The sequence below is a fragment of the Oncorhynchus clarkii genome, chromosome 27 (genome assembly GCF_045791955.1).
Source record: "Oncorhynchus clarkii lewisi isolate Uvic-CL-2024 chromosome 27, UVic_Ocla_1.0, whole genome shotgun sequence".
NCBI lineage: Eukaryota > Metazoa > Chordata > Actinopteri > Salmoniformes > Salmonidae > Oncorhynchus > Oncorhynchus clarkii.
Window position 1 is genome coordinate 35,623,818 of NC_092173.1, and position 24,742 is coordinate 35,648,559.

The window sequence follows — 24,742 nt, forward strand, 5'->3', positions numbered from 1 at the left end:
GATGAGGAAATCCATATGTATTCACAGAAATAACGTAGGCCGATATATATTGGTCTCCGGCAGAGTTGTTAGGAAAGATCGACTCTGACTGCAGGCATAGGCCTAATTTTCAGCGCCAGTAAAAGAAGCTCTAGCCTCTCCACCTCAACACTACAGCAGTCACTTGTCGCCTTCCTGTGGTTGTAAACGACACTACACACCGTCCTAGAATCACTCAGAAATATGTATGTGAATACAATGTCCAGTGTTGTTATTTTATGTTTCCACGCAGAATGGAACGATCATTTTAGTCAGAATGGCTACGGTTGCAAAGCACCAGACCGAATTGTCCCCATACAAATGTTGCTACTAATGTCCAGGATTAGCATGTCCAGAAATAAATTGTTAGGCTGCGATTCATCTCCAAATCGTACATTTGTGTGGAACTGGTTCCCTGTCTATGTTTACTAGAATATGTGTCTGTCTGTGTGTTCTCTCACATATAGCCTTCAAAGGTTGAAAAGTTGACTTGCTGAAAACCGGACTTTGCTCCTTTTTAATTGTAATCAGTCACGTGACCGCGGCGGAAGTTTTCGGTGGATTTGTGTATTTGCTGCTGGTGCTTTCGAAGCGTGAGAAAAAGACATTGGCGAACTCGCCCTGAAATATCCTCAAATACCACAAAACCTCAACTCCAGTCAGCAGGGAAACGGTTCAAAACACGGAAAAGGTAAATCGTATATATATATTTTGAAAATTTCTGGAGAGTTTATGATTGAAAAACGTCAGAGCAAAGAAAGAAAGGACCAACACAGATTTTGTAATGAGGTGAATTTGTAAAGAATTCCTGTGCACTTTCAAGTGTAGTTGCAAAGGCATAATAGCCTAGACTCGGATGTGATTGTCAACAATCTAGCTATGTTATTAGAGCAACCTGTAGGTTGGTAAACGGGCAGTTGCTGTTAGTTAATGTATTAAAATGACCGCCTTTAGCGTTTCGTCGTGGATAAAATAAAATTATAAACGCCTAGAACCGTTTTCCTTCTTTTGTGGTAGATTTAGGCTATAGTTTAAACGACCTAGAAGCGAGGACCCCCGTCTCCGTTATTATGGAACGCTGACACGGTTGTTTATCCCAGAGGGATTCTGTTTTCTCTATTCTTATCGGATCTCAGGGCTCACGTCCGCTCATTTTACAGGATAACAAATCAATGAGGATCTCAGGGCTCACGTCCGCTCATTTTACAGGATAACAAATCAATGATTTACAATATTAACAAGTTATTTCCGTGCGTGTGCCAAATCTGATGTGCGTGAAATGGGAGTTGTGTTACTGGTATAGACTGAGTTAATGCGCACCTCTTTCGGTGTTCCCCTGTCGTCCAAATTACAGGTGCAGATTTGACAGGTGCTTTGCAGAGCCATGTATTTAGCGCCCCATTAACATTACATGGGGAATATTTAAACAATACTATGTAACTGTATGTCTAGAATTAGAACAATATAAAAATGTATCTCTCTATTATTATTATTATTATTATTGCTATAATAATACAAACATTTGTTTAGTGCTTTTCATTAGAGTTCTCTCAAAGCTCTACTGAGAAAAAAAATCTATACAATTAAAAACAACATCCATTTCAAAGCAAGGCAGATAAAAGGGCATTAGTGGGCTAGGTGCCAAAATCATTATAGATTGGGACTACGACTATAACATAGGGCTTTAAGCATTCCATAGACGAGGGAAAGGCTCGGCACCCCATAGTTCGGAGACGTGTCTTGGGGACTTGAAGCTGTAGGGAGTGGCTGGAGCGGAGAGTACTAGGTGGCTCGCTGATTGAGATGAGGTCGCTGATGTGGGTTGGGCTCAAAAATAAACCTTATTTATTTTTATTTTACCTTTATTTAACTAGGCAAGTCAGTTAAGAACAAATTATTATTTTCAATGACGGCCTAGGAACAGTGGGTTAACTGCCTGTTCAGGGGCAGAACGACAGATTTGTACCTTGTCAGCTCGGGGGTTTGAACTTGCAACTTGTTACTAGTCCACTAGGCTACCCTGCCGCCTTCACAGCAGGAACAGTGAAGAGACACACACAAAGGTACATACGCACACAAGCGCTAGCACATTCACTCTACACACCCGTACATTGTAATATTGTTGTATGTGGTATTACACATTTTGCATTGTAGTGGTGTAGTAATGTTATATGTTGTAATGTTTTATCTTTTGTTTTTTTTTATGTAATGTTAGTGCCTGAATGTTATTGGACCCCAGGAAGATCCCTAATAAATACAAATGTAATTTAAAAACAAGATAGGCCCAAGCACTGACCCATGTGGGATACCGCATGTGACTGTAGAATCCTCTCATCTGGTCTCTCCAATAGTGATGTATTGCTTCCTATTGGAGAGTTAGAAGGAGAATCACTTCAGAGCTGTTAGAGAGATAGCAGTGTGCTCTCTGAGATGCTGCAGGAGGATGTTGGGGCCTACGGTGTCAAAAGCAAAACTGAGATCTAAGAGGAAAATGCTAGGAGATCCTAAATCAGAAGCTAGCACTCGTGGTAGGGCTAGGTGATATTGCCTAAATATATCTCAGTATAAAAAACAATGTCTAGGTATTTTATGTTTTTGAATAATACAAGTCTACATTTGCTTTATGAGTAGTGAGTGACCCTAGGGTGACAACACACAAGTGATTTCAATGGGTCTTTCTCTATTCTGATCAATTAAACTTCAACCCAAAATTATTTTCAGCATTTTCATCAATTTCTGCATTTCCTGCACTCATTTGAGATCATTTCCACACTGCCTTGAGGGGCTGCGCTATATGTGAAAACAATGTAGGCCATATTATAACCAAATGTTGCAAACACTTGGGTGAACTGTTGGAATCAGGGAAATTGAATGATTATTCCATTTTTTTTAGTTAGAATGTAATAGTGGGCACTTTGAACAGTGTTTTTTTGACATAACAACACATTAAAATGCCAGAGAGGAGTTTTTGTGACAGGTTAGTAACCAAGTTGTTAATACGTGTTTCCTAGGGGACCCTATAGACTCTGCCTACATCAAATGTTTTCTCATAGCTACCTCCTGTATCTAAGATATTAATTATTTGCGTTTTTCTCAATGATTTAGAAGATACTGTTGCACAAACAACATGCTGATTTAGGTCTACACCATCACTGGTAGTATCAGGCTGTATTGCTAATTACGTTTGCTCTGACTCAGTACATTTATTAGGTAGCTAAGTAGCAGGTTAGCATTTGCGGCTAACACGATTTAGGACCAACTTGCTAAGAAAAGACAAACTAGCTGTTTGCAGTTGTAAAAAACGCAAACTAATAGTGTAATTATAGAACGCTAGTGGATTTATATTAAGAAGCAAAGTGAAAACATCATCGATGTCATCAACATTGTTGCATGTGCTGCATTGACCATGCAGACTGAAGACATGTGTCTCGTGGTTGAAGAACAACAAATGCGCTCCTTGAGTGATGGGGCGGGGCTAGTGTAACGGTGTTGCTTCCGTCCCTCTCCTCGCCCCAACCTAGGCTCAAACCCTCTGAACACATCAACAACTGCCTCCCGCAAAGCACCGTTACCTATCGCCCCACAAAAACCGCGGCCCAAAATGACAGTAGTTCCTCAATGTATTTGAAAAATCTCCCTTTCGTTAACCACTCTGAATGAAATGGAAACATGTCATGCTCTGATCCAGTGGAAACGTCATCAAATAGGCCTACCGGATTACTTATCGTCCCTTGCTTTGTCTGTCCCGAGCTCATTGGCACACAAAACCTGAGGGCACTTAATATTTTATATAAATGTTATAAATGCTAGTATGCTAGCACCAGCTTCAGGTTGGAACCTATTCATAGTTAATACAATGTTTCAAGTTCGTTGCAGACATGTGTAATGTGATTTGAAAGGATCAGGATATTTTCTACCAGCAGGCTGCAACTTTGTTGTCTTTATGTAGACTCTTTTTATTTAAATAAGTGCCAATGGCAATAGAAGTTACTTTTTTTTAGGTTTGTATCATTTTCATTTAGATTTGGATATAATTTTGATTAACAACATGACAATGATTTTGAGATATGAAGGAGTTATACATTTTTTTATTAAACTGTTCCATGAAAATGTGCACATGAAAACCATAACTGGCATGCAGATCAGTAGAATTGGTAAGATAAATTGGCATTCCACATGAGAAAGGTTGCAGACTCCTCATGTAGCCTATCACTGACAATTTCAGGAGAGAAAGCCAGCAAGAGCGGGATCAGGTTATTTTCTTCTGGTTATCTTGAGCTCTGGCTCCCTCTTGAGTCATTTGTGTCTTCATCAAACAGTGCCCTTAGCATCAGACATGCTCATTGCAAAAAGTTGCCTAAATTAAAACACACAAGGTGTGTTTATATGGAAAAATAATACACTCCGAGACAGGATTGTGTTGAGGCACAGATCTGGGGAAGGGTACCAAAACATTTATGCAGCATTGAAAGTCCCCAAGAACACAGTGGCCTTCAACATTCTTAAATGGAGAAGTTTGGAACCTCCAAGACTCTTCCTAGAGCTGGCCGCCCGGCCAAACTGAGCAACCGGAGGGAGAATTACCTTGGTCAGGGAGGTGACCAAGAACCTAATGGTCACTCTGACAGAGCTCTATAGAGTTCCTCTGTGGAGATAGTTGTCCTTCTGGAAGGTTATCCTATTGCTGCAGCACTCCGCCAATCAGGCCTTTATGGTAGAGTGGCTAGACGGAAGCCACTCCTCAGTAAAAGGCACATGACAGCCCCCTTGCAGTTTGCCAAAAGGCACCTGAAAGGACTCTGACCATGAGAAACAAGATTCTCTGGTTTGATGACACCAAAATTGAACTCTTTGACCTGAATGCCAAGCGTCATGTCTGGAGGAAACCAGGTACTGCTCATCACCTGGCCAATACCATCCCTACGGTGAAGCATAGGGGTGGCAGCATCATCCTGTGGGGATGTTTTTCAGTGGCAGAGACTGGGAGACTAGTCAATATCGAGGGAAAGATGAACAGAGCAAAGTACAGAGAGATCCTTGAGGAAAACCTGCTCCAGAGCTCTCAGAACCTCAGACTGGGGGTGATTGTTCACCTTCCAACAAGACAACAGCCCTAAGCACACAGCCAAAACAATGCAGGAGTGGCTTCGGGACAAATCTCTGAATGTCCTTGAATGGCCCAGCCAGAGCCCGGACTTGAAGCCGACCGAACCTCTCTGAAGAGACTTGAATATAGCTGTGCAGCGACGCTCCCCATCCAAACTGAAAGAGCTTGAGGATCTGCAGAGAAGAATGGGAGGCGCATCCAAACTGAAAGAGCTTGAGGATCTGCAGAGAAGAATGGGAGGCGCTCCCCAAATATAGGTGTGCCAATCTTGTAGTGTCATACCCAAGAAGACTTGAGGCAGTAATCGCTGCGAAAGGTTCTTCAACCAAGTCCTGAGTAAAAGGTCTGAATTCTTATGTAAATATGATATTTCAGTTTGAAATTGTACCTCATTTTGCAAACATTTCAAAAATATGTTTTTACTTTGTCATTATGGAGTATTGTGTGTGTAGATTGATGAGGAGAATTTGAAGAAACTTTCATAGTTTTTGAAATTTTCCACATTGACTGACCTCCATGTCTTAAAGTAATGATGAACTGTTGTTTCTCTTTGCTTATTTGAGCTGTTCTTGCCATAGTATGGACTTGGTCTTCTGTATACCACCGATACCTTGTCACAACACAACAAATTGGCACAAACGCATTAAGAAGGAAAGAAATTACAGAAAGGCACACCTGTTAATTGAAAGTGTTACTCTTGGCATTCTCTCAACCGGCTTCCAGGTGATTATGATCACCTGGAAGCCGGTTGAGAGAATGCCAAGAGTAACACTTTTTTTGTTACTACATGATGATTCCATTCCATTTCCATCTTCACTATTATTCTACGATGTAGAAAATAAGAGTTTTCAAAAATAAAGAAAAACGATGACAAACATTTCTCTAACTCTGTCACCTTTTCATTTTCAACCGCTCCACACATTTCTTGTTAACAAACTATAGTTTTGGCAAGTCGTTTAGGACAGCTACATTACACAAGTAATTTTTCCGCCAATGGTTTACAGACAGATTATTTCACTGTATCACAGTTCCAGTGGGTCAGAGTTTACATACACTAAGTTGACTGTGCCTTTAAACAGCTTGAAAAATTCCAGAAAATGATGTCATGGCTTTAGAAGCTTCTGACAGGCTCATTCTTATTATTATTTGACCCTGCCGGTCATCTATGAACAGTTGAACAAATTGGCCATGTTCTGTTATAATCTCCACCCGGCACAGCCAGAAGAGGACTGGCCACCCCTCATAGCCTGGTTCCTCTCTAGGTTTCTTCCCCTTTCTAGGGAGTTTTTCCTAGTCTTCTACACCTGCATTTCTTGCTGTTTGGGGTTTTAGGCTGGGTTTCTGTACAGCACTTTGTGACATCAGCTGATGTAAGAAGAGCTGTATAAATACATTTGATGATTAATTGATGTAATTTGAGTCAATTGGAGGTGTACCTGTGGATGTATTTCAAGGCCCACCTTCAAACTCAGTGCCTCTTTGCTTGACATCATGGGAAAATCAAAAAATCAGCCCAGACCTCAGAATTTTTTTTTTTAGACCTCCACAAGTCTGGTTCATCCTGAAGGTACCACGTTCATCTGTACAAATAATAGTACGGAAGTATAAACACCATGGGACCACGCAGCCGTCATACCACTCAGGAAGGAGATGCGTTCTGTCTCCTAGAGATGAATGTACTTTGGTGCAAAAAGTGCAAATCAATCCCTGAACAACAGCAAAGGACCTTGTGAAGATGCTGGAGGAAACAGGTACAAAATTATCTATATCAACAGTAAAACAAGTCCTGTATCGACATAACCTGAAAGGCCGCTCAGCAAGGAAGAGGCCACTGCTCCAAAACCGCTATAAAATAGCCAGACGACGGTTTGCAACTGCACATGGGGACAAAGATGGTACTTTTTGGAGAAATGTCCTCTAGTCTGCTGAAACAAAAATAGAACTTTGGCCATAATGACCATCGTTATGTTTGGAGGAAAAAGGGGAGGCTTGCAAGCCGAAGAACACCATCCCAACCGTGAAGCACAGAGGTGGAAGCATCATGTTGTGGGGGTGCTTTACTGCAGGAGGGACTGGTGCACTTCAGAAAATAGATGGCATCACAAGGATGGAAAATTAAGTGGATATATTGAAGCAACATCTCAAGACATCAGTCAGGAAGTTTAAGCTTGGTTGCAAATGGGTCTTCCAATGGACAATGACCCCAAGCATACTTCCAAAGTTGTGGCGAAATGGCAGGACAACAAAGTCAAAGTATTGGAGTGGCCATCACACAGCCCTGACCTCAATCCTATAGAACATTTGTGGGCAGAACTGAAAAAGCATGTGCGAAAAAAATTCACCCAACTTGTTGTGGGAAGCTTGTGGAAGGCTACCTGAGACATTTGACCCAAGTTAAACAATTTAAAGGCAATGCTACCAAATACTAACTAACTTTACTCTACTATTATTCTGACATTTCACATTCATAAAATAAAGTGATGATCCTAACTGACCTAAGACAGGGAATTTTTACTAGGATTAAATGTCAGGAATTGTGAAAAACTGAGTTTAAATGTATTTGGCTAAGGTGTATGTAAACTTCCGACTTCAACTGTATATAATAGGCGGTGTCAGAGGAAAGCCCATGAAATTGTCAGAGACTCCATTCACCCAAGTTATAGACTGTTTTCTCTGCTACTGCACGGCAAGCGGTACCGTAGCGCCATGTCTAGGACCAAAAACCTCAACAGCTTCTACCGCTGGTAAATTTATTATAAACTGCTACTTGACTTTGGGGTTATGTGTCTGCAGGTGAGAGTGAGCGAGAGGGGGACAAAAGTGTGTGTGTGTGTGTGATCTAAAATCTGGCCTGTGGAAGAGTAGAGCCTACTGTGACTCATGTTACCCCTACCCTACGGTTTGATTAGGAGGAAATTGAATGTGTGTGAGTCATTGAGCATGCTCGAAGGAGGGGTACCAGGGTGGGACCCAGCTAGCACAGTGGATCTCGGCCGATTCCGGCTGGGTTGGGGCACTCGGCTGAGAGTCAGACTCGGCCGACGTCATGTGACCAGAGTCTGGGCCGCCTTTCGCAGTATTACTTATGGCTAGGATGCGGGGATTGAGCTCGGGCCCATTCCAGTGTGAGTTATCTGGCCCAAATGTATTACTTGGGGCTCGGGCCGATTGGGGCTACTCTCTGGCTACTCTTCTCTCCACATTCCACATTTTCCACATTCCACAAAAATACAATTAACATTTAAATGTACTTCTTTAAGAGTCCTGTGTAGTATTTTAGTATTTTGATACTTTGTGCAATGCAATTGATAAGCATTAAAAACGTTGTGGATGGAACTTCCCGAGTGGCACAGCAGTCTAAGACACTGCATCACAGTGCAAACTGCGTTTCTACAGATGCTGGTTTGAGACCTGTGCCGGCCGTGATCGGGAGACCCATGAGGCGACGCACAATTGGCCCAGTGTCGTCAGAGTTGGGGGAGGGTTTGGCCGGCCTGGATGTCCTTGTCCCATCGTGCTGTAGCAACTCCTGTGGCGTGCTAGGCGCATGCACGCTGACACGTTTCCTCAGACATTTATTAGTTTTTGTGGATGGGTATAATTTGTATTTATAAAATGAATATTAGTAATACTTCAAATGACTAAATCGGGTCATGGTGGGCATTCTGGTAAAATGCCAGCAGAGTCGGCTGAATTCTGGTAGACGGAATGGGCCGATTCTGGGCTGTCATTCATTTTGATTCCGGGCCGAGTCCGACACCCGATTCTGGGCTGATTCAATCACTTCCGGCCCCCCGGAAGAGGGCCGCTTCTGGGCCGGTTCCTCATTGCTAGCTGGGTTGTGAGTCACTTATCACACACAGCAGCCTTAATTGTCACTCATAATGAGAATTTGAAACTCTGTGTCTCAGAGAGATATAAAACCAAGGCCTTCTGACCTTTTTACTTACACCACAGACTTACTATTCTCACCCCCCGGTCTTCCTCCCTCTCTCTCCCTTCCTCTCCCCACAACAAGATGTCACGGTTTGACTTCAGTATTCAACGTTTGTCCAGGGAGGGCGAATAAATGTCAAATTTCAACCGATTAGTTTAGGCATTAATTCCGAATGGTTAAGGTTTTGGGTAGGTTTAACCATTTGTTTTAAATAAACTAGTGCCTAGCACCAAGGTTATTATAGTTTTGTGTTTTTTATATTAGATTTTATTTCTTAGAAATTCTGTTTAGTTTCAGTTAGTTTTCCAACATGATTTACTAGTTTTTATTTAGTTTTTTAGTGTGATTTTAAAAACATTTCTATTTAGGTTTTATGTTATTCAGTTTTAGTGATAGGGACAGAAAGTAGCTTATGCATGGGAGGCTAGAAAGTATATCTGTGTAGGTTATATTTCTAGAGCAATAGCATTAGGTCTGGGGAGGATGTTAAATTCTCTTGGACATTTCAATTTTTCTAACAAATGGATTGATGTGGATTGATGAGGAATTTAACATTTCTGTGGTTGAGAGGGATGAGGCAGAATAAATGGCAAGTGAGTCTGCCTCACGACCGATTGGCAAACATACTGCAAATTGAGAAATCATGTGACTAAACTGAATTAAAAGACGAAACTACACTATGGAACAAAGATAAATGACATAAAGAATGATAGTACCTTAAAAAAGAATGGAGCACCTTCAATTTTGGGCAAAAAAAACAAACTCTGCTCTATCATTCATTGAATCAAATCACAAAACGCACTGATATTGCTAACTACTTGACTGATTTTTTAAAATTGCCAAGATTAGCAAATTTAGGCATGATTTTTCAGCAACAAACGCTGACACTACACATCCAAGTATATCTGACCAAATTATGAAAGACAAGCATTGTAATTTTGAACGCGGGATATTTGCATCAACAACCGCTGAATTGCAGAGCGCCACATTGAAATAATATTAATACAAATATTTATATTCATGAAATCACAAGTGCAATATAGCAAAACACAGTTTAGCATTTTGTTAATCCACCTGTCGTGTCAGATTTTAAAAATATGCTTTACAGCGAAAGCAATCCAAGCTTTTGTGTGAGTTTATCGATCACTAGACAAAACATTATGAACACCTAGCATTAAAGTAGCTTGGTCACGAAAATCAGAAAAGCAATCAAATGAATCGCTTACCTTTGATGATCTTCGGATGTTTTCACTCATGAGACTCCCAGTTACACAACAAATGTTCCTTTTGTTCCATAAAGATTATTTTTATATCCAAAATACCTCCATTTGTTTGGTGCGTTATGTTCAGAAATCCACAGACTCGAGCGGTCATGACATCGCAGAAGAAAATTTCAAATAGTATCCGTAATGTCCACAGAAACATGTCAAACGTTTTTTATAATCAATCCTCAGGTTGTTTTTAAAATATATAATCGATAATATATCAACCGGCACTGTCTTTTTCAGTAGGAAAGGGAGAGACGATGGCTCTGTTGCGCAAGCAAAACTCATGCGAACACCTGACGCGATATCTTTCTCGCTCATTTTTCTAAATAAAAGCCTGAAACCATGTCTAAAGACTGTTGACACCTTGAGGAAGCCGTAGGAAAAGGAATCTGGTTGATATCTCTTTAAATGGAGCGAATGCAGGCTATGGAATATGGAGCTTTCAAAATAGAAGCCACTTCCGGGTTTGATTTTCCTATGGTTTTCGCCTGCAATATCAGTTCTGTTATACTCACAGACAATATTTTGACAGTTTTGGAAACTTCTGTCAATTATATGCATATTCTAGCATCTGTGCCTGAGAAATAGGCTGTTTACTTTGGGAACGTTATTTTTCCAAACATAAAAATAGTGCCCCCTAGCTGAAAGAGGTTAATCACCACTTCATTAAGTCAGGATTCCTAATTGACTCAGCCATGACCCATTGCCCATCCAACATTTCCTCATCTCCCACCCCTTCTAATGCGACTAGCCTCGATGCTCCTCCCCCTTTCCACTGCCACGCTACAAAGTTTCTCCCTGCAGGCGGTCATTGAGTCCGAGGTGCTAAAGGAGGTCCTTAAACTTGACCCCAAAAAAACATCTGGGTCAGAAGGCCTATCTCTGACCTTTTAACCTGTTTCTCATCTCTGGGGAGGTTTCCATTGCTTGGAAGGCAGCCACGGCGTGTCCTTTATTTTTAAGGAGGAGATCAAGCTGATCCTAACTGTTATCGGCCAATTTCTATTTCCCTTGTTATATCAAAAGTGTTGGAAAAACTTGTCAATAATCAACTTACTGGCTTGACGTCTACAATATTCTCTCTGGTATTCAATCTGATTTCCGCTCAGGTTATGGATGTGTCACTGCAACCTTTAAGGTCCTCAATGATGTCACTTTTGCCTTTGATTCTAAGCTATTTTTATTGACTTTTGATACTGTAGACCATTCCATTCTTGTGAGCTGGCTTAGGAGTTGGTGTCTCTGAGGGGTCTTTGGCCTGGTTTACTAACTACCTCTCTCAAAGAGTGCAGTGTATAAAATCGGAACATCTGTTGACTCAGCCACTATCTGTCACCAAGGGAGTACCACAAGGCTCGATCCTAGGCCCCACACCCTTCTCAATTTACATCAACAACATAGCTCAGGCAGTAGGATGCTCTCTCATTCATTTATATGCAGATGATAGTCTTATACTCAGCTGGCCCCTCCCCAGATGTTGTGTTTTAAATATTCTACAACAAAGCTTTCTTAGTGTCCAACAAGCTTTCTCTGCCCTTAACCTTGTTCTGAAAACCTCCAAAACAGTGGTTATGTGGTTTGGTAAGAAGAATGTCCCTCTCCCCACCGGTGTGATTACGACCTCTGAGGGTTTAGAGCTTGAGGTAGTCACCTCATACAAATACTTTGGAGTATGGCTAGACTGTATACTGTCCTTCTCTCAGCACATATCAAAGCTGCAGGCTAAAGTTAAATCTAGACTTGGTTTCCTCTATTGTAATCACTCCTCTTTCACCACAGCTGCCAAACTAACCCTGATTCACATGACCATCCTACCCATGCTAGATTACGGAGACATAATTTATAGATTGGCAGGTAAGGGTGCTCTCGAGCAGCTAGATGTTCTTTACTGATCGGCCATCAGATTTGCCACCAATGCTCCTTTATAAGACACATCATTGCACTCTATACTCCTCTGTTAACTGGTCATCTCTGTATACCTGTCGCAAGACCCACTGGTTGAAGCTTATTTATAAAATCCTCTTAGGCCTCACTCCCCCCTTCCCCCTATCTGAGATATCTACTGCAGCCCTCATCCTCCACATACAACACCCGTTCTGCCAGTCACATTCTGTTAAAAGTCCCCAAAGCACACATGTCCCTGGGTTGCTCCTCTTTTCAGTTCGCTGCAGCTAGCGACTGGAACGAGCTGCAAAAAACACTCAAACTGGACAGTTTTATCTCCATCTCTACATTCAAAGACTCAGTCATGGACACTTTCACTGACAGTGGTGGCTGCTTCTTACCTTTGTGCTGTTGTCTGTGCCCAATAATGTTTGTACCATGTTTTGTGCTGCTACCATGTTGGGCTGCTGCCATGTTGTTGTCATGTGGTGTTACTATCATGATGTGATTTCTTGTGTTGCTGCCATGCTAAATTGTTGTCTTTAGGTCTCTCTTTATGTAGGGTTATGTTGTTTCGTCGTGATGTGTGTTTTGTCCTATATTTTTATTTAATACATTTTTTTATCCCAGTCCCCATCCCTGCAGGAGGCCTTTCGCCTTTTGGTTGACCGTCATTGTAAATGTATTTATTTTATTTGTTATTTTATTTAACCAGGTGGTCAGTTGAGAACAAGTTCTCATTTACAATTGTGACCTGGCCAAGATAAAGCAAAGCAGTTCGACACATACAACAACACAGAGTTACACATGGAGTAAAACAAACATACAGTTAATAATACAGTAGAAAAATAAGTCTATATAGGATGTTAGCAAATTAGGTAAGATAAGGGAGGTAAAGGCATGGTGGCAAAGTAAATACAATATAGCAAGTAAAACAGATTTGCAGTGGAAGAATGTGCAATGTAGAATTATAAATAGTGGGGTGCAAAGGAGCTAAATAAATAAATACAGTAGGGGAAGAGGTAGTTGTTTGGGCTAAATTATAGATGGGCTATGTACAGGTGCAGTAATCTGTGAGCTGCTCTGACAGCTGGTGCTTATAGCTAGTGAGGGAGATAAGTGTTTCCAGTTTCAGAGATTTTTGTAGTTCGTTCCAGTCATTGGCAGCAGAGAACTGGAAGGAAAGGCGGTGAAAGGAATAATTGGTTTTGGGGGTGAGCAGTGAAATATACCTGCTGGAGCGCGTGCTACAGGTGAGGTCTGCTATGGTGACCAGCGAGCTAAGGGGGGACTTTACCTAGCAGGGTCTTGTAGTTGACCTGGAGCCAGTGGGTTTGGCGACGAGTATGAAGCGAGGGCCAGCCAACGAGAGCGTCCAGATCGCAGTGGTGGGTAGTATATGGGGCTTTGGTGACAAAAAGGATGGCACTGTGATAGACTGCATCCAATTTATTGAGTAGGGTATTGGAGGCTATTTTGTAAATGACATCGTCGAGGATCGGTAGGATGGTCAGTTTTACGAGGGTATGTTTGGCAGCATGAGTGAAGGATGCTTTGTTGCGAAATAGGAAGCCAATTCTAGATTTGGATTGGAGATGTTTGATGTGAGTCTGGAAGGAGAGTTTACAGTCTAACCAGACACCTAGGTAGTTGTCCACATATTCTAAGTCAGAACCATCCAGAGTAGAGGTCGACCGATTATGATTTTTCAACGCCGATACCGATTATTGGAGGACCAATAAAGCCGATGCCGATTTGTTTTATTTATTTGTAATAATGACATTTACAACAATACTGAATGAACACTTATTTTAACTTAATATAATACATCAATAAAATAAATTTTGCCTCAAATAAATAATGAAACATGTTCAATTTGGTTTAAATAATGTGTTGGAAAAGAAAGTAAAAGTGTGCTATGTAAGAAAGCTAACGTTTCAGTTCCTTGCTCAAGAACATGAGAACATATGAAATCGGGTGGTTCCTTTTAACATGAGTCTTCAATATTCCCAGGTAAGAAGTTTTAGGTTGTAGTTATTATAGGAATTATAAGACTATTTCCCTCTATACCATTTGTATTTCATTAACCTTTGACTATAGGATGTTCTTATAGGTACTTTAGTATTGTCAGTGTAACAGTATAGCTTCTGTCCCTCTCCTCGCTCCTCCCTGGGCTCAAACCAGGAACACAACGACAACAACCACCCTCGAAGCAGCGTTACCCATGCAGAGCAAGGGGAACAACCACTCCAAGTCTCGGAGCGAGTGATGTTTGAAACGCTATTAGCGCGCACCCCGCTAACTAGCTAGCCATTTCAAATCGGTTTCACCAGCCTCATCTCGGGAGTTGATAGGCTTGAAGTCATAAACAGAGCATTGCTTGACGCACAATGAAGAGCTGCTGGCAAAACGCACAAAAGTGCTGTTTGAATGAATGCTTATGAGCCTGCTGCAGCCTACCACCGCTCAGTCAGATACTTGTATGCTTGTATGCTCAGTCAGATTATATGCAACGCAGGACACGCTAGATAAACTAGTAATATCATCAACCATGTGTAGTTAACTAGTGATTATGATTGATTGTTTTTTATAAGATAAGTTTAATGCTAGCTAGCAACTTACCTTGGCTTACTGCTTTCGCGTAACAGGCAGTCTCCTTGTAGAGTGCAACGAGAGGCAGGTGGTTATAGCGTTGGACTAGTTAACTGTAAGGTTGCAAGAATGGATCCCCCGAGCTGACAAGGTGAAAATCTTCCGTTCTGCCCCTGAACGAGGCAGTTAACCCACTGTTCCTAGGCCGTCATTGAAAATAAGAATGTGTTCTTAACTGACTTACCTAGTTAAATAAAGATTAAGTAAAGGTGTAAAAAATAAATACAAATTGGCCAAATCGGTGTTCAAAAATACCGATTTCTGATTGTCATGCACACTTGAAATCGGCCCTAATTAATCGCCCATTCCGATTAATCGGTCGACCTCTAGTCCAGAATAGTGATGCTGGATGGGCGGGCAGGTGCAGGCAGCGATCGGTTGAAGAGCATGCATTTAGTTTTACTAGTATTTAAGAGCAATTGGAGGCCACGGAAGGAGAGCTGTATGGCATTGAAGCTTGTCTGGAGGGTTGTTATTACAGTGTCCAAAGAAGGGCCAGAAGTATACAGAAGGGTGTCGTCTGCATAGAAGTCGATCAGAGTCTCACCAGCAGAAAGAGCGACATCATTGATGTATACAGAAAAGAGAGTCGGCTCAGAATTGAACCCTGTGGCACACCCATAGAGACTGCCAGAGGCCCGGACAACAGGCCCTCCAATTTGACACACTGAACTCTATCAGAGAAGTAGTTGGTGAACCAGGCGAGGCAATCATTTGAGAAACCAAGGCTATCGAGTCTGCCGATGAGGATGTGGTGATTGACAGAGTCGAAAGCCTTGGCCAGGTAAATGAATACGGCTGCACAGCATTGTTTCTTATCGATGGCGGTTAAGAAATCGTTTAGGACCTTGAGCGTGGCTGAGGTGCACCCATGACCAGCTCTCAAACCAGATTGCATAGCGGAGAAGGTGCGGTGGGATTCGAAATGGTCGGTAATTTGTTTGTTGACTTGGCTTTCGAAGACCTTAGAGAGGCAGGGTAGGATAGATATAGGTCTGTAGCAGTTTGGGTCAAGAGTGTCTCCCCCCCCCCCTTTGAAGAGGGAAATGACCGGAGCTGCTTTCCAATCTTTGGGAATCTCAGACGACACGAAAGAGAGGTTGAACAGGCTAGTAATAGGGGTTGCAACAATTTCGGCAGATCATTTTTAGAAAGAAAGGGTCCAGATTGTCTAGCCCGGCTGATTTTTAGGGGTCCAGATTTTTCAGCTCTTTCAGAACATCAGCTGACTGGATTTGGGAGAATGAGAAATGGGGAACGCTTGGGCGAGTTGCTGTGGGGGGGTACAGTGCTGTTGACCGGGGTAGGGGTAGCCAGGTGGAAAGCATGGCCAGCCTTAGAAAAATGCTTATTGAAATGTTTAATTATAGTGGATTTGTCGGTGGTGACAGTTTCCTATCCTCAGTGCAGTGGGCAGCTGGGAGGAGGTGTTCTTATTCTCCATGGACTTTACAGTGTCCCAGAACTTTTGAGTTTGTGTTGCAGGAAGCAAATAAGAATTTGTTCTTAACTAGTTAAATAAATAAAAATATTTCACCGTAAATATATTGACAACACACTTTCAACAAGCACAGCATTTACTAAAATGACTGCTAATTGGCTGAGACATTGATGATAAAAAGATTGGGAGGGGGGCTGTTAGACTTCAGTGCGGCTTTTGACATTATCGATCATGGTCTGCTGCTGGACAAACGTATATGTTATGGCTTTACACCCATTGCTATATTGTGGATAAAGAGTTTACCTGTCTAACAGAGGGTGTTCTTTAATGGAAGCCTAATGCAGGTACAATCAGGAAGTCCCCAGGGCAGCTGTCTAGGCCCCTTACTTTTTTCAATCTTTATTAACGACATGCCACTGGCTATACACGTCAGCTACTACAGTGACTAAAATAACTGCAACACTTTACAAAGAGCTGCAGTTAGTTTCAGAAAGGGTGGCAAGGAATACATTAGTCCTAAATCTTTTCAAAAACTAAAAGCATTGTATTTGGAACAAATCATTCACCAAACCCTAAACCTCAACTAAATTGTGCAATGAATAATGTGGAAATTGAGCAAGTTGAGGTGACTAAACTGCTTGGAGTAACCCTGGATTGTAAACTGTCATGGTCAAAACATATTGATACAACAGTAGCTAAGATGGGGAGAACTCTGTCCATGATAAAGCATTGCTCTACATTCTTAACAGCACTATCAACAAGGCAGGTCCTACTGGCCCTGTTTCTACCTTCTTAACAGCACTATCAACAAGGCAGGTCCTACTGGCCCTGTTTCTACCTTCTTAACAGCACTATCAACAAGGCAGGTCCTACTGGCCCTGTTTCTACCTTCTTAACAGCACTGTCAACAAGGCAGGTCCTACTGGCCCTAGTTTTGTCGCAACAGGACTACTGTTCAATCGTGTGGTCAGGTGCCTTGGTCAGGTGCCTTGGTCAGGTGCCTTGGCAGCAGCTAATGGGGATCCATAATAAATACAGATACTGTGATTTTACTGCGATTCGATGTTCCAACATATTGTTCACCATAGGTCTGCTGCAGAGGGACAAGAGAGAGCCATGAGAGCCAGTCATGGAAATAGAAGTGCTGAAAACAAATGGTCTACATATTTAAAAAGAAGATGGAGAATAAGATATGAAGGAAAAAATATTGGAATTTTGATGGAGGTACAGCCAACTAGTGCAAAAATATATTGCGATATTGTCAAAACCATACGATATATGTAACTATGGATGATTTATTTTCCATTATTGAATATCACCTTGCGTCTGGATTGACCTGGCTGCTCCCCATCCCTCCCTGGACTTCTAAAAGCTCTGTCCAGACTGTGTTGTGTACTTTCCTTACACAGTCTTTTTATCCCAGTGCTGAGCTTGTCGTCGTATATATGTGTGTGTTTTTGTATAAATCTAAATTATTTTGGCTGACTGGCACTGATGTCACAGCTAGTGGCTGCTGACTATCAAAGTACCCCACCATACTCAGTAATCACAATGGGTCAGAGATACATTTTGTTTTTAAAGCTTCCCCTTTCACGTCTCTTATAGCGTGTCTTGTCTGATTTTACCATATTGGGATGGAGACCTTTTGGATGATGACCCTATATCTGTAGTACCATTTTGTATGTTTATCTCTTTTCATGAGACAGAGAGGAGAGTGAAGGGGAGCTAGAAGGAGACAGAAATAGCCTAGATATTGTGTATGTGTGTGGTTTGATCTCAGTGGCTCTTTGAGGTCGTTGGCTGAGTCAGCATGTTTACACCTCTGTCTGTGAGGCCCCGAGATGAGTGACTGGAGATGTCTGTGTGTGTGTGTGTGAGAAGAGTCAGGCGTTTCTTTTATTTAGTCTGCTAAACAGGCAACCTGTGGTGTGAAACAGAGGTGTTACAATGCAGAGAAAAAGAGTATGAGCGAAAGAGAAGGTAGTTGAGGATAAAGCAGTAGCTCATTTTGAGATAAGGTGGGGAGACTCAACAGTAGCTCATTTTGAGATAAGGTGGGGAGACTCAACAGTAGCTTATTTTGAGATAAGGTGGGGAGACTCAACAGTAGCTTATTTTGAGATAAGGTGGGGAGACTCAACAGTAGCTCATTTTGAGAAGGCGGGGAGACTCAACAGTAGCTCACAGCCCTTTATGAGAGGGCAGCTTATAAAGAACTGAGTTTAACTCTGGCATCGTGTGTTTTTATGTGTACTTGAAAGGGGATGTGAAGCTTGACACCCACACAAACTCTTACTTCCCTTAAAGAATGTCAAAGATGTGTCAGGTAACTCTCTTAATCGGTGTCTAAAATCACAGCTCTGTCCTGTCCATATGAATCCCCCTGGACCCTCTACTCTGTGTGTCTGTTTTTGTTTTCTGTTGCCCAGGTAACAGAATGCCTCCTTGTTGCTGCAGTATAGAAACATGGTTATAACCAGCCTGGAGAGAGAGATGGTTTAGCCTCCACAGGTTGTAGGGCAGGGTCTATAGAGACCTGAACTGGGTACCACTATGGAATAAACACAACACAGGATCATCAAAAATGCAGTTTATTACAAAAAGTTTCAAATAAGCTGCAAGGGCCAGCAGTCTCAGAGTGGCAATCAAAACGGTTTACAGTTTCAGTGTCTCCAGTACATGCAGTTTAAGTAGTGTAGCTCAGGCACAGCAAATATCAAGTTTGGTGTGGGACTTGGAGACAGCAGCAGTTCTGTCCTTTCCCTTCCTCTTGGCTCTCAGAAATGCAGACATTTTAAGAGGCGATGGTCACAATCACACCTGCAATCAATTAACACCTGCAATCAATTAACACCTGCAATCAATTAACAGAAATAACCAATTAGTTCAAATAGACCAATAGCAACCTCACAGTTCAGTCTCATGACTACCATATTACATCTAATAGAGGCACCTCCACCCTGTTACAAGATGGACACAGTGATAGATGGACATTCTGGAAAGATGGATGTACAGTATATGCTTAGAAAGAGAAGACGAGAAACTAAGTCATTCATGCTTGAAGGAGTGAAAGGGGAAGATGGCAGAAATAGACAGAAGATGAACAGATAGTATGCAGTACCAGTCAGAAGTTGGACACACCTACTCATTCAAGGGATTTTCTTTATTTTTTTAACTATTTTCTACATTGTAGAATTATAGTAAAGATGTCCAAACTATGAAATAACACATGGAATCATGTAGTAACCAAAAAAGTGTAAAACAAATCAAAATATATTATTTTAGATTCTTCAAAGTAGCCACGATCGACACGATCCTGTCTCGGAGCTCTACGGAAAATTACTTCGACCTCATTGCTTAGTTTTTGCTCTGACATGCACTGGCAACTGTGGGACCTTATATAGATAGGTGTGTGCCTGGACTCCAATCAAGTTGTAGAAGCATCGCAAGGATGATCAATGGAAACAAGATGCCCCTAAACTACATTTCTAGTCTCAATGCAAAGGGTCTGAATAGTTATCTACACACACACACAATGGTGCAAAAAAGTATTTAGTCAGCCACCAATTGTGCAAGTTCTCCCACTTAAAAAGATGAGAGAGGCCTGTAATGTTAATCATAGGTACACTTCAACTATGACAGACAAAATGAGAAAAAAAATCCAGAAAATCACATTGTAGGATTTTTAATTAATTTATTTGCAAATTATGGTGGAAAATAAGTATTTGGTCACCTACAAACAAGCAAGATTTCTGGCTCTCACAGACTTGTAACTTCTTCTTTAAGAGGCTCCTCTGTCCTTCACTTGTTACCTGTATTAATGGCACCTGTCCACAACCTCAAACAGTCACACTCCAAACTCCACTATGGCCAAGACCAAAGAGCTGTCAAAGGACACCAGAAACAAAATTGTAGACCTGCACCAGGCTGGGAAGACTGAATCTGCAATAGGTAAGCAGCTTGGTTTGAAGAAATCAACTGTGGGAGCAATTATTAGGAAATGGAAGACATACAAGACCACTGATAATCTCCCTCGATCTGGGGCTCCACGCAAGATCTCACCCCGTGGGGTCAAAATGATCACAAGAACGGTGAGCAAAAATCCCAGAACCACACGGGGGGACCTAGTGAATGACCTGCAGAGAGCTGGGACCCCAAGTAACAAAGCCTACCATCAGTAACACACTACGCCACCAGGGACTCAAATCCTACAGTGCCAGACATGTCCCCCTGCTTAAGCCAGTACATGTCCAGGCCCGTCTGAAGTTTGCTAGAGAGCATTTGGATGATCCAGAAAAAGATTGGGAGAATGTCATATGGTCAGATGAAACCAAAATATAACTTTTTGGTAAAAACTCAACTCGTCGTGTTTGGAGGACAAAGAATGCTGAGTTGCATCCAAAGAACACCATACCTACTGTGAAGCATGGGGGTGGAAACATCATGCTTTGGGGCTGTTTTTCTGCAAAGGGACCAGGACGACTGATCCGTGTAAAGGAAAGAATGAATGGGGCCATGTATCGTGAGATTTTGAGTGAAAACCTCCTTCCATCAGCAAGGGCATTGAAGATGAAACGTGGCAGGGTCTTTCAGCATGACAATGATCCCAAACACACCGCCCGGGCAACGAAGGAGTGTCTTTGTAAGAAGCATTTCAAGGTCTTGGAGTGGCCGAGCCAATCTCCAGATCTCAACCCCATAGAACATCTTTGGAGGTAGTTGAAAGTCCGTGTTGCCCAGCAACAGCCCCAAAACATCACTGCTCTAGAGGAGATCTGCATGGAGGAATGGGCCAAAATACCAGCAACAGTGTGTGAAAACCTTGTGAAGACTTACAGAAAACGTTTGACCTCTGTCATTGCCAACAAAGGGTATATAACAAAGTATTGAGATAAACTTTTGTTATTGACCAAATACTTATTTTCCACCATAATTAGCAAATGCATTTAATTAAAAATCCTACAATGTGATTTTCTGTTTTTTTTTTCTTTCATTTTGTCTGTCATAGTTGAAGTGTACCTATGATGAAAATTACAGGCCTCTCACATCTTTTTAAGTGGGAGAACTTGCACAATTGGTGGCTGACTAAATACTTTTTTGCCCCACTGTATGTGTATGTATAGATATATATATATTTTAACACAGCTAAAAAAAGAAACGTCCATTTTTCAGGACCTTGTCTTTCAAAGATAATTCGTAAAAAAACAAATAACTTCACAGATCTTCATTGTAAAGGGTTTGAACACTGTTTCCCATGCTAGTTCAATGAACCATAAACAATTAATGAACTTGCACCTGTGGAACGGTCATTAAGACACTAACAGCTTACAGACGGTAGGTAATTAAGGTCACTTAGGACACTAAAGAGGCCTTTCTACTGACTCACGCTCATCTGCGTGAATGTGCCTTAGGCATGCTGCAAGGAAGCGTGAGGACTGCAGATGTGGCTAGGGCAGTAAATTGCAATGTCCGTCCTAGAGGTCGACCGAGTATGATTTATCAATGTCGATACCGATTATTGGAGGACCAAAAAAGCCGATACCGATTAATCGGCCAATTATTATTTTTTATTTATTTATTTATTTGTAATAATGACAATTACAACAATACTGAAAGAACACTTATTTTAACTTAATATAATACATCAATAAAAATCTATTTAGCCTTAAATAAATAATGAAACATGTTTTAAATAATGCAAAAACAAACTGTTGGAGAAGTAAAAGTGCAATATGTGCCATGTAAGAAAGCTAACATTTCAGTTCCTTGCTCAGAACATGAGAACATATGAAAGTTGGTGGTTCCTTTTAACATGAGACTTCAATATTCCAAGGTAAGAGATTTTAGGTTGTAGTTAATATAGTATTTTTAGGACTTTCTCTCTATACGATTTGTATTTCATTAACCTTTGACTATTGGATGTTCTTATAGGCACTTTAGTATTGCCAGTGTAACAGTATAGCTTCCATCCCTCTCCTCGCTCCTACCTGGGCTCGAACCAGGAACACATCGACAACAGCCACACTCGAAGCAGAGTTACCCATCGCTCCACAAAAGCCGTGGCCCTTGCAGAGCAAGGGGAATAACTACTCCAAGTCTCAGAGCGAGTGACGTTTGAAACGCTATTAGCGCACACCCAGCTAACTAGCTAGCCATTTCACATTGGTTACACCAGCCATTAGGCTGATAGGCTTGAAGTCATAAACAGCGCTGTGCTTGCGAAGAGCTGCTGGCAAAACGCACGAAAGTGCTGTTTGAATGAATGCTTATGAGCCTGCTGCTGCCTACCATCGTTCAGTCAGACTGCTCTATCAAATCAGTGACTTAATTATAACATAATTACACACACAAATACGAGCCTTAGGTCATTAATATGGTCGAATCCGGAAACTATCATTTCGAAAACAAAACGTTTATTATTTCAGTGAAATACGGAACCGTTCGGTATTTTATCTAACGTGTGGCATCCCTAAGTCTAAATATTCTTGTTACATTGCACAACCTTCAATGTTATGTAATAATTACGTAAAATTCTGGCAAATTAGTTTGCAATGAGCCAGGCTGCCCAAACTGTTGCATATACCCTGACTCTGCGTGCAGTTAACGCAAGAGAAATGACACAATTTCACCTGGTTAATATTGCCTGCTAACCTGGATTTCTTTTAGCTAAATATGCAGGTTTAAAAATATATACTTCTGTGTATTGATTTAAAGAAAGGCATTGGTGTTTATGGTTAGGTACAGTCGTCCAACGATTGTGCTTTTTTCGCAAATTCGCTTTTGTTAAATCATCCCCCAGCGCTGCATCGATTATATGCAACACAGGACACGCTAGATAAACTAGTAATATCATCAACCATGTGTAGTTATAACTAGTGATTATGATTGACTGATTGTTTTTTATAAGATAAGTTTAATGCTAGCTAGCAACTTACCTTGGCTTCTACTGCATTCGCGTAACAGGCATGCTCCTCGTGGAGTGCAATGAGAGGCAGGTGGTTAGAGCGTTGAACTAGTTAACTGTAAGGTTGCAAGATTAGATCCCCCCGAGCTGACATGGTGAAAATCTGTTGTTCTGCCCGGAACACGGCAGTTGGTGGTACTGTTCCTAGGCTGTCATTGAAAATAAGAATGTGTTCTTAACTGACAGATTTCCGATTTTTATGAAAACTTGAAATTGTCCCTAATTAATCAGCCATTCCGATTAATCGGTCGACCTCTAGTCCGTACTGTGAGACGCCAAAGACAGCGCTACAGGGAGACAGGACGGACAGCTGATCGTCCTCGCAGTGGCAGACCACGTGTAACAACACCTGCACAGGATGGGTATATACGAACATCACACCTGCGGGACAGGTACAGGATGGCAACAACAACAGCCTGAGTTACACCAGGAACGCACATCAGACTTTTAAAAAAACTAAAACAATTATTTTACCTTTATTTAACTAGGCAAGTCAGTTAAGAACAAATTCTTATTTTCAATGATGGCCTAGGAACAGTGGGTTAACTGCCTGTTCAGGGGCAGAACGACAGATTTGTACCTTGTCAGCTCGGGGGTTTGAACTTGCAACCTTCCGGTTACTAGTCCAACGCTCTAACCACTAGGCTACCCTGCCGCCCAGGCTACCCAGCCTGTCAGTTATAGGCAGGTCCTCACCAGACATCACCGGCAACAACGTCGCCTATGGGCACAAACCCCTGTCGCTGGACCAGACAGGACTGGCAAAAAGTGCTCTTCACTGACGAGTCGCGGTTTTGTCTCACCAGGGGTGATGGTCAGATTCACGTTTATCATTGAAGGAATGAAACCTGTACTCTGGAGCGTGATCGATTTGTTGGTGGAGTGTCCGTCATGGTCTGGGGCGCTGTGTCACAGCATCATTGGACTGAGCTTGTTGTCATTGCAGGCAATCTCAACGCTGTGCTTTACAGGGAAGAAATCCTCCTCCCTCATGTGGTACCCTTCCTGCAGGCTCATCCTGACATGACCCTCCAGCATGACAATGCCACCAGCCATACTGCTCGTTCTGTGCGTGATTTCCTGCAAGACAGGAATGTCAGTGTTCTGCAATGGCCAGCGAAGAGCACGGATCTCAATCCCATTGAGCACGCCTGGGACCTGTTAGATCGAAGGGCGAGGGTGGAAGAGTGGGGTAACATCTCACAGCAAGAGCTGGCAAATCTGGTGCAGTCTGGTGCAGTCTGGTGCAGTCTGGTGCAGTCTGGTGCAGTCCATGAGGAGGACATGCACTGCAGTACACATTATTCCATATCTGTTAGTCACATGTCTGCGGAACTTGTTCAGTTTATGTCTGTTGTTGAATCTTGTTATGTTCCTACAAAAATTTACACATGTTAAGGTTGCTGAAAATAAACGCAGTTGACAGTGAGAAGACGTGTGAGAGAGAGAGAGAGAGAGAGAGAGAGCTCTG

The 24,742-nt window shown here is 41.9% G+C and overlaps 1 protein-coding gene across 2 annotated transcripts in view; it reads left to right on the top strand.

Annotated features, from left to right (window-relative positions):
- The first annotated feature begins 607 nt into the window (after nucleotides 1–607).
- Nucleotides 608–24,742, top strand: part of LOC139385464 (arf-GAP with Rho-GAP domain, ANK repeat and PH domain-containing protein 1-like) — a 114,978-nt gene continuing 90,843 nt past the window's right edge. For both annotated transcript variants that reach the window (XM_071130519.1, XM_071130520.1), the window contains exon 1: nucleotides 608–709. The gene's annotated coding sequence lies outside the window, so the exon portion shown is untranslated. The remainder of the gene's footprint in view (nucleotides 710–24,742) is intronic.